This window comes from Calidris pugnax, unplaced genomic scaffold (assembly GCF_001431845.1).
Source record: "Calidris pugnax isolate Ruff unplaced genomic scaffold, ASM143184v1 scaffold20, whole genome shotgun sequence".
NCBI lineage: Eukaryota > Metazoa > Chordata > Aves > Charadriiformes > Scolopacidae > Calidris > Calidris pugnax.
This window is the reverse complement of record NW_015094510.1, coordinates 30639242-30649849: the sequence shown is the minus strand read 5'-3', so window position 1 is coordinate 30649849 and position 10608 is coordinate 30639242.

The following is a 10608-nucleotide window of genomic DNA, read 5'->3' as shown; positions in this document are numbered from 1 at the left end:
TCCTGAGAAGAAAAGTACATTGAAACCAGTCCTAAATAAAAGATTAAAAGAGGTTTTTAACACTTTAGAGTGTGCCTCTAAGATAGCTGCAATACACAAGGTTTTATACCTCAGTTCAAAGGAATTTTCTGTCTTGAAATCTAAACGTATTTCTTCACATCTAAAAGGATACCAAAATAAATTAAACGAAACATCTAGGATAATTCTAATTCAGTTTCTTTCACATATTATTTGATCACAAAATAAAGTGTCTTCAAGGAGTTAACACTAAAATTATATATCAAGAGAATTAATTTGCTTTGTAAACAAAGATTTGATTTAACCCAAGATACATGACTACATTTTTTGTGGACTTCAGGGACCCATTTCTGTTATTAGAGAATTTGGTTTCCAGAGTCTGGACAGTTTGAATGTACATATTGAGGCCTTACCATCAAAATGTGACTACCTTTTTAGATCCTTTCTGGATAAGTTGTCTACCCGCTTATGACTTCAAAGGATTTGGTGCTTTAAACTCTTTGCCCAGACTATACTAACATGAGTAGTAGACTACAGTGAAACAGGTTTATGATAGGAGATAGGTTATATTCACTCTGTTTGTTAGGGCACGTGCCCTGGGTTTTCATATTATTTTGTTTAGGAAAAACATAAATTTTCAGGCAACTATTTCAGGGACTATTAAAATTTCAAGTTCAATTAGTAAAATCGCTGTCACACCAAAAAAAGTACAGAAAACAACCCTGACACCACAGATACTAACATTTCCCTTCAAAATTCAGAATATGGGATGTGATATTTTGATAATTATGAATGGGGTTTCAGAAGTGCCTTAGGCTCATATTAATCCTTTGGAATTATGAACCTTATGAAAAATCCCATCTTGTGCTTGTAAGGCTTTCATGAGGATTTTGTTCTCAGCAAACCCCAGATCTCCCGTGGTTTTGCTGCAGTGTTGACACAGGCTTTTACTTGGGAGTAAGACCAGGGTATTTTTCTCTACACAAAATAACTCTCATCTGTATTTTAGTGTTTTCCAACCAAGTTAGTTGGTCCAAATTGGGACCAGATATGGCTTTCACTTGGCCTGGCAAATCACCCTCAGCTGTCAACATGTGACCTAAAATCCCAGTGTATCTGTAGGTCCTAAGAGCCTTGCCCCACTTCCCCTGGCCTCCTGGGAGCGGTGGCAGGACAGCTTGCATTGGCACCAGCTATTGTAAAACAAGCCTTGTGACTGGGTTTCACTGTATTTTGCAGCCCTATTATTTTTTTTTTAAAGTGAAGATGTAGCAGACCTTTCATCCTATGCTAAAATTAGTATGTAAGGTAGGTGGAATGAACCATCTCTTGAACTTAGAAACATTTTCCTCTGTGAAGTCTTCAGTAAAAGGCCTTTTTTACAAGTTGAAAAGAGATACCTCTTTCTCTCCAAGTGCTTGAGATAAAGTCTAAATGGCCAGCTATGATGTCTTGGTACCTTATTTTCAGAGCAATAATTTATATAAAATGTGTCACATCCATGGTGATCAATGTTATCTAGTAATTCAACCAACACACTTTTGGGGCTGCTGCTCCAAGAAAGTGAATGTTTGTGAAATCTAGCCTCTTAAAAGTGTGCTGAGCAAAGTATCCAAAGTACTGGGAACTGTAGAAAATGTGGTCTTCTAATTTTTTTTCTTTTTTAAATAGATAATTAGATTATAAAATCACAGACTTTGGAGAGACACTTTAAGTAGAAAAATACCCCAAATATTTAAAACACCTTCAAAAAGGATGAAGTTTCAAGTAGATGGTATAACTTAAAATGAGTAAGGTAGGAAAGGATGACCACCAGGTAAGAAAGCTGTTACCAGAGCTCAGGGTCCCCAGCTGTGGGAGGATGCCCCCCTGAAATACACTTGGTCACTTTGAAATACAAGTTGAAAATCACTGAAGAGTGGTGTGCTAGAAACGTTAGATTATGTTCAAAAGCAGAGAACTAGAGCCTTTGTTAGCTCAAAGTGTATGTGGTTTTCCTTTTTCCTTTTTTTTCACTCTCATTTCTGTACTATTTAATGGTTCACACACCTTTTAGTGCAGACAAGCTGACTGTTAAAAGTAAATGGATCATGCATATCAAGCTTTGGTAGTAGTAGACATAGACCTTTTAATGTCTTTTTAATCCTAACATAGATTAAATGAACTGGTTTTGGAATGTATTTTCTCCACTTCCTCACATCTAACTCAAAACTTGGGAGATCCCCATTTCACTAAAAGAAACATTTCAGCCACGCTTCATTGGTTTCTCCTGGTTCTGTTGGACACAGAGGGCCACTCTGCCAGAAATAGTTGTAAATGGCACCGTCCCTATGAAGGACAGTGGAAATTGTGTTTTCAAAACCCTTCAGTTGTGACCAATTCTTCCTAAAGACCTCTTGGGGCTTTCTGCAGAAAGAACAGCTGAGGGGATGTACAGAGGCTGTAAACAATCACATTTAAACATCGTCAATCCATCAGGCTGCAGAACCACACCAGCAGCAAACCCCCAGTAGCACACCCAGACCATAAATTTTGACTGGAGTCCTGCATGGTTTAGAAACAGTAAAGGGTAGAGGCAATAAGTGCTACCATTACCCTTTGTAATGAAAAAGAGTGAGAAGAGGCTGAAAGGCTTCTCTGAAATGTATGCACTGCGGAATGCCAAACATGGCAGGTAAAACCCAGTGTGCTATTCCCCCCTTGTCCCTTCCTTTCCAGGAGTCTCATACCGTGAAGATGACTTGCCTTAACAAATTGCTCTACTGTGATCTTTTATGTTGTATTGAGTCAGATTTTATGCTCTGCTTAACTGAACTAAAATAATAGATTAGAGGATTCCTGTACGCAAATAATAATTTAAAGAGATGGCATTCCTACAAATGGAATATCTGACACCAACAGACAGAGAGGTCTCAATATATTACAATTATAAAATAATTGTAATAGACAATAATTATTAAATAACACATACTGCTGGGTTAATGCTCCATAGTGATGTATTGGAAAAAAAAAATATAGCAGATGAAGCCGTAGTTCTTCATCAGGCAAATGCTTTATTGTGATCATAGGAACAAGCTGAGGTCAAGTATAAAGAAGTACAAGCTCATGGGTCAGAGACAGGGTACCATCTCACCCACATGGTTGTAAACTGGATCAACTCCTATAGTCAACACAGTTATGCTAGAGAAATGAGGTCTGATGTTGGTTCTGAAAAGTTTCTGTACAATGTACAATTGAGCTTTACTCCACTAACATAAATCAGGAAAACACTGTAGTTAAGTCAGGCTGGTTTTCACCAGCAGATAGTCTGACGCACTGACCAAATGGAAACTTGATGAAAACTAAGGACTGTATGAACAGGTCCAATATTTAACAAAACCGCAAACTACAAAATGAAAACATAAAACCCAGCAAGGCACCTAGGAACCATATTTGCACCTTGCGATATCGCCTGTTTCTGTATTATATGCCTGTCCTTGTTCCTACAGCTTCACTTTGCTTTTAGTCCACAAGCAAAACAGAACAGACATTGCACAACCTGTTAATTTCGTCCATGATTAGGATAATGGTTTCCTGTCTTGGCAGCTCTCTAGGCACTGCTTTAGTAAACAGCATTATTACAAGGAGAGCAGGATGCACTGTTTCTCTTCTCTTATAGGTTTGGGAACACATAATTTGCCATGTATTTGTTTGCTTTGCTCAGGATGCATCTATTTGTCTTTGCATGTTGTGTTCTAAATTCTGATCTTCCTAGCGATTGTTAAGTCTTCATCCATGTCTGGATGATTCAAATACATTCAAGTTGCCCTTTAAAAAGCAGAAGTTAACTTCTTTTTTGCAGAAATGGAGGGACTCGATACCTGGGACAAAAATATTCATGAGCACAACTCCATATGGATATGCTCAGTGGAGAAATATTTTTATCTTGTTAAGGAAAATGCATTAATGCAAATGTGAATACAAGAGGTTATAAACATTAAAGGTAATTCCATCTCAGAGCTACTTAAAGAGACAGAAAATATTACAGTCTTTATAATGTTCTAAATTATGTCTGATTTGAACTTCATTTTAAACTCCATAGTGAAAGAGAAATCAGAATTTCCAGTGAAATACAAAAGCTTAAATGAGAATTCAGCACACAGGAGACAGCAGGCTGACAATATACAATCTCACTGAAGCTTGAGTGTGCATATACTAGCACAGTTAATCAAAAACTCCACTCATCTGCCAACTCTTTATGCATTCATCAAAGCTCAGCAGAGAGTTATCACCACAGAAGATTCATACATCAAGGCTTCAGCTCCGGCTTCCTTGACATCCCAAGCAGATTAGTCTGTGGCAGATTTCTGTAGCCCAGCAAGCATCCCAAAGTGAAGCTTCAATGGAGATGACAAGCAAATCCTTGGCATCTGATGTCGGGTCCACTTGTTCCATCAAAGCCAACACAGCTCCACTAAGGTTATTGAAGTCGTGCAGCTTTGGGAGCTGTGTTTTGATTTAGACAATGTGACAGGACAAGTTCTCAGTGGCTTGATTCAGGAGATACCTAGCAATCCTCTCAGAGACCACATGAATAAATAAATCTTGTTCAGACTCCTTTCAAAACAGTGATATGTCTCCCATGCAAACAGACCAAAGGAGGGCTTGCTTACAAATACCTGTTCAAAAATGCTCTTTCTGTCCTGAAGGGAATCACTGTGCATTTCTCAGTGCCACAAGGAAGCAACAGCAGAGCAATCATCTCCCGACATTTGTGTGCCTCATATACCTGATGCTGGACATGATCTGGATGGATGCAGACCTTTTTATCTGGGTTTTCAGACAGCCATTAAGGGGCATGTTGCCTGGGAAAGTCCCACAGTCTATCTCCGTAGGAAGTCAGGCAGTCTTTTTCAGCATAGGACCAGGGTCTAGGGTGGAATAAAGGACCATCCCCACCTAGGAATCTCAGGACTAGGCTCTGGGCAGGAGCAACTATTCCTGTCTTGCTCAGTATAAGAAAAGCCCTGCCCCATTCATTTTTCTTCCCTAGGCAAGACTCTAACTTCTCCATCTGCAAAGATACTACCTTGCTTCATTTTTCTGCAGACTCAGCACAGAGCCATCATGTTGGGGATTGTTCAGCCTGAAGAAAAGAAATCTCCAGGGAGACCTTATTGTGAGCTTTCAATTTATAAAGGGTGCTTATAAGAAAAATGGAAAGAGACTTTTTATCAGGGTCTGTAGCAGCAGAACAAAGGGCAACAGCTTTAATCTGAAAGAGGGTAAACTTAGATTGGGCATAAAGAAGAAAGTTTTTATGATGAAGGTGGTGGGACACTGGAACAGAGTCTCACCAGAGAAGTTGTGGGTAGCCAATCATTGGAAGTGTTCAACATCAGGTTGGATGGGGTTTCTAGCAATCTGATCTAGTGAATGATGTCCCCATCCATGGCAGGGGAATTAGACTAGAGGATCTTTGAAGGTTCTGTCCAACCCAAACCATTCTATGATACTAAGATCTCTCCACTGGGAATTCACAAAGGGTTCCAAGATAGTAAATTATCTTTGAATTTATTATTTTGAAATTATTTTGAAAATCATTGGAGATGGTTTTTTTTGAGTTGAGAAGAAAGATAAGATTTGTGTATCTGGTGGTGGATATATCAAAGTGCTAAAGACTGTTTCATCTTCTTCCTTTTCTGGTCTCTAACTAACCACAAGTGTTTACTCATGCATCCTGACCTGTCTCACACTTGCTTCAGTGTTTCTTCTTTCTCCATACCTGTACAGACCCTCTGAGTTTTTAACTTCTGCCACCAAAAAGGCACATATCCTCTTCTTCTAAATAGGCAACAACAGTAAAGTACCACTGTGATTTCCTGAGGCTTACAGGACTTCTTCCTTTTTAGCATTTGTAGGCTGCAACTCCTTGTTACTCTAGAGGTCTTGTTGGGCCTTGCATTTCCACTTTTGGGACCACATAATTCCACTTAACTAGTTTTCCAAACAAATAAACATTTTTCTTTAGCATTTCAAGCATTATGTTGAAGAAAGAGCTGTTTTAATAAGCAAGTTGTGTGCTCATACTCTTGGCCTTATCTAATATTACCTCTCTGGCAGGTACAATGGCCAGATCAGCTTAGACAGGCTTTGCTCTTCAGCTACAGTGGCAGAGCCAGCTTGCATCCATATACACAGCGACGATTCTTCCCTGCACTTGTGTTTGAATTTTCTTGTTGTACTGGTTTGGACTGGGTTAGAGTTAGTTTTCTTCATAGGAGCATGTATGGGGCTATGTTTTGGATTTGTGATGAAAACAGTGTTAATAACACCGTTTTAGTTACTGCTGAGCTGTGCTTGCACAGCATCAAGGTCTTTTTTTCTCACATCGCCCCACCAACAAGTAGGCTGGGGGTGCACAAGGAGCTGGGAGGGGAGACAGTTGGGACAGCTGACCCTAACTGACCAAGGGGATGTCCTTTGCCATATGACCTCATTCTCAGCAATAAAAGCCAGGGGAAGAAGGAGGAGAGCCCCGCTTTCCTGGAAATGGTTGAATATCTGCATGTTGGTGGGAAGCGAGTGAGCATCTGTCTGGGGCTTAGCTGCCTACTGGGGTTAAGCTACAACACTTGTTCATAGTGGTCTGGGTACCGTTTAAAGGATAAGACTGCAGCCATACTCATTTTGGTATTGCCTTGTAAGGCTCATTAAGTGTAAGCTGTCAGACAGCTATTAGAAAAGGATGATAGGTCAAGGTACTCTAAGAATCTATAAAACAATAACTTTCCTATGCAGCTGACTGACCAAGCATCTCCACATACAGAGAGGAGAGGTTTCTATGCCCTGTTGCTTCCTGCAACACAGTGAGGAAGAAGTCTAGATTACATGAGCTGTGTCAGACACATCAATCACCTCACTTAAAAGAACGGTACAAGTAAATTCTCTGGAATTGATATTCAACTTGTACTAAAAACACAGTGCACAAAGAAATATTTTAGATACAGTGAGTTATGCATTCTCCTTTAGTAAAAATAAAAAAATCGATACTTAATCAACGAACTAAGCAATGCTTTTTTACATAAACTTGGATTTACTGTAAATGCTAGAATTATAAAAAAGACATGGTTCCATTTTAGAAAGCAGCCAGAATAGATAAACTGAAAACTCCAGGTTGCCATGGAATGTTCTTTTATAGACAGCCTTAGAAAATCTCAATTCCAACTAGACAAAAATATCCTACAAAAATTCTTGCAAGAACAGGCATAAAACCCTCAAGACTCTCAACAGAATTTTCGTCCCTATCAATACTCTGCAATGGACTGAATAGTTTTTATGGGTGTTTTCTTCTCAGAGGTAGCTGCACTTCAAGGGTCTCAGGCTGGTGAAGCCCATTCAAAGTGGAATTTAAATGCACGTGTAATTAATGTAGAGAAAATGGTTTCCTGATAGTGATGAGGGTAGATATATTAAAAAAAGATTTATTCTGGAACCATCGCTATTTGCAAGGAAAAGTCTAATTGCTGTACATATTAACAGGCTCACTAATTCAGTTAAAAATGGAAATGTAACAAGGTCTAGGATTACTTCAATCCCCTTTAGGAATGCAAAGTACTTTAAGAACGTATTTTGCTTCCCCTGCTCACAGGAACCTGATCATAGGAAGAGTGACAGCTGTTAAAACTAGCAATAAATTACAGAAGCCAACAATCCGAGTCAACTGGGCTGATAATCCGATTATGAGGAACTGGCTGGTTCTGAAAATGGTCTGCAAACGGTCTAAAAACTAATGTAAATTTTTTCTTCCTTTACATTTTATTTCATACACACATGCACATACAGATACACACGTACACGTTTCACTCACAAGAAATTGCTGTAATGAATTTCCTTCATCCACCTGAAGGCTGCAAACATCCTCATATGCTTGACCTGCAGGTAGTCCTGGTTAGGACCAGAGACTATTTAGGATTATTACAGATATCCCTATGACCAAATGTGGACCCCAACAGCCACTGCATAAAGTGGGGTACATGGCCAATATTGATACCCAACTGTTTCTGAGCATGAGAACAGGGAGCTGCCATCAGCTGGCTCCAGGTGATACCTGGCTAAAGAAAAATGGGACTTTCTAATTTAGGCAGTTCTTGCCCTGAAGACATATAAATATTCTCACATCTCTATGAGCAAGCCGCTTCATTGATGTGAACTTAGTGCACATCTCTCTCAAGACAAGTGAACTCATAGACCTTATCACTCTCTACAACTGAAAGGAGGTTGTAGCAAGGTGGGGGGTCAGTCTCTTCTCCTAAGTAAAAGGCAATAGGACAAGAGGAAACGCCCTCAAGTTGTGCCAGGGGAAGTTTATATTGGATACTAGGAGAAATTTCTTCACCGAAAGGGTTGTCAAGCATTAGAACGGGCTGCCCAGGAAAGCTGTTGTGTTTGCCATCCTGGAGGTATTTAAAGGATGTGTAGATGTGGTGCTTAGAGACATGCTTTAGTGGTAACTTGGCACTGCTAGGTTAATGGTTGGACTTGATGATCTTAAAAGTCTCTTACAACAAAAACAATTCTATGATTCTATGACAGGTGTAGGTGTCAATGGGATCTGGGTCCCTGATCAAAAGCAAAGCAACGGGCAGGCAGGCTGAGCTGGGAGGAGAGCAGCAGCTGTGGCAGATACAAAAGGGAGCCCCATACCTCTGGCAGGCTCAGATAAACCAAACAGAAGGTGCTGGTGGCACCTGCTCTGCCTGCCGTGCCTTGGCTGCACACAAAGGAGAGGTTAGATGCAGCTGAGGGCTGAAAACCTTGTGCAGAACTTGTATCCCACCTTTGGGCAGCAACTTGTGCTTAAAGGAAAAACCAAGCACTCCAGTAACATGTGTCAGCATCTGCTCTGGGCTATTCAGGCAGCCGTTGTGGAGGTAAATTCTTGCCTTGCACCCCAGAGGTGATCAGCTGGTGCCCTCAAGCAAGGAATTTGATTACCTGTATCCTGTCTTCACTTGTCTGCTTGAAAATGCCTAAGTGGTAAGATTTCCCAGCCTTTCTAAAAAGTCAGTCATGAGTTTTGCCTCAGTGAGCTCCTATGGTTATGAAGAGACAAGGCGGTTCCCTCCCTCCACATCATGTAGCTCATACCCCGACTGCCCTTTCAGGCAGGAGGAGAGGGTCACGCTGCATGGCCAGGGCTTCCTTTAAGCGTAGCTCTCTGAAAAAGGAGTGATATATTTTTTATAACCATAAAATACTTCAGCACTGAACAATTCTGTCATTGGGAATATTAAAATATGATCAGAGATATTTTATGCAGCTGTTATTAAATAGTCATTAAACATTTCTGGAAATTATACTCCTAGGGGATTTGACATTGAAGAATAGACTCTCAAGGCCCAGTCTGAGCCATGACTTATAAAAATATAAGCCTACCAAATGCACTAAACTTGTCTTCATCATCAATTATCTCTGAATTCAATGATTTTCTACATACTGTGCAGAGTTTGGTCCAGGGCATCTATTTCTGTCCCCACCTCACCCCAGGAACATCGTGTCTTACAGGCACGAGTAGCACATGGCTTTGCAATGTCTCAGAGGAGGCTGCATAAAGACCATAGAAGGCCATTAACCTGAGGATCTCAAGCCTCATTTTTGGACTTAAGGATAAAGTGGCATTTATTTTAGATGTCTAAAAAGCAGGCCCTCACATCAGTGCTAAGAGGCAGCGTTTGGAATCTGGAGGTAGTAGAAAGACACAGACTGATGTTTTGACCTATGTTTTCATGATGAGTGTTCCTTGGCTGATGATGAAGGTAATTATCTCAGGCAACTGGTTCAGATGTCCAGCACTTCTATCTACCAGGCTGTCTCCCTTAGAGACCCAGCTCCCCTTCTTCTGCCCCCAAGCCCAACCACAAATTCCCAGCAGGAACTTAAAAGTTTCTTCCCTGAATATCAGTGTTTTAACCTGGAGATTGATAAAGATGATAAGGGGTTTTATGCCTCTTTCAAATTGATACTTTCCAGATGCAGCAGTAACGGTCTTTCATGTCACAGCTGAGAGGGGGGCACAGTAGATCACACTATCCTTACCTGATTTTTAGGCTTCGGGAGAAAAGGTAGTGTTTCCTGCTACCTCTTTGAACTCTGCAGGGATTTTGCCTGCAAGGAAGATCCTTTCTTATTTACAGACTAATTCAGATTCCCAGGGCACTCAAACATTCATTCCCACTGCCAGAGATGTGGCTCAGTTGTAACCAGGCTGTTTGACTGACTCCACTGGAAGTTTTGGTCTTCTGCTCTCATGCAGATTGCTCTGCTAAGGGAGAACAATTCTCCTTCTTAATGAATATGCAAAAAACAATTTCCACACTCATAAGTCTCTCAGATGGTTAGTTAAAAGCCACCACTGGAGGTATACAACAGCAAGAATAACAGCTTGATTAATCCCCATCTACTGGTCTAAACTAAAAACCGTACCATTTTGTCACATTGCAGTGACAGAGTCATCATAAAACAATGCAGCTTGAAATGGCTCTTGCAGAATCAGAAGGTTATAATGGTATCCCCACTGACCCAAAATATCCGGAGGTATGCTAATTTTTC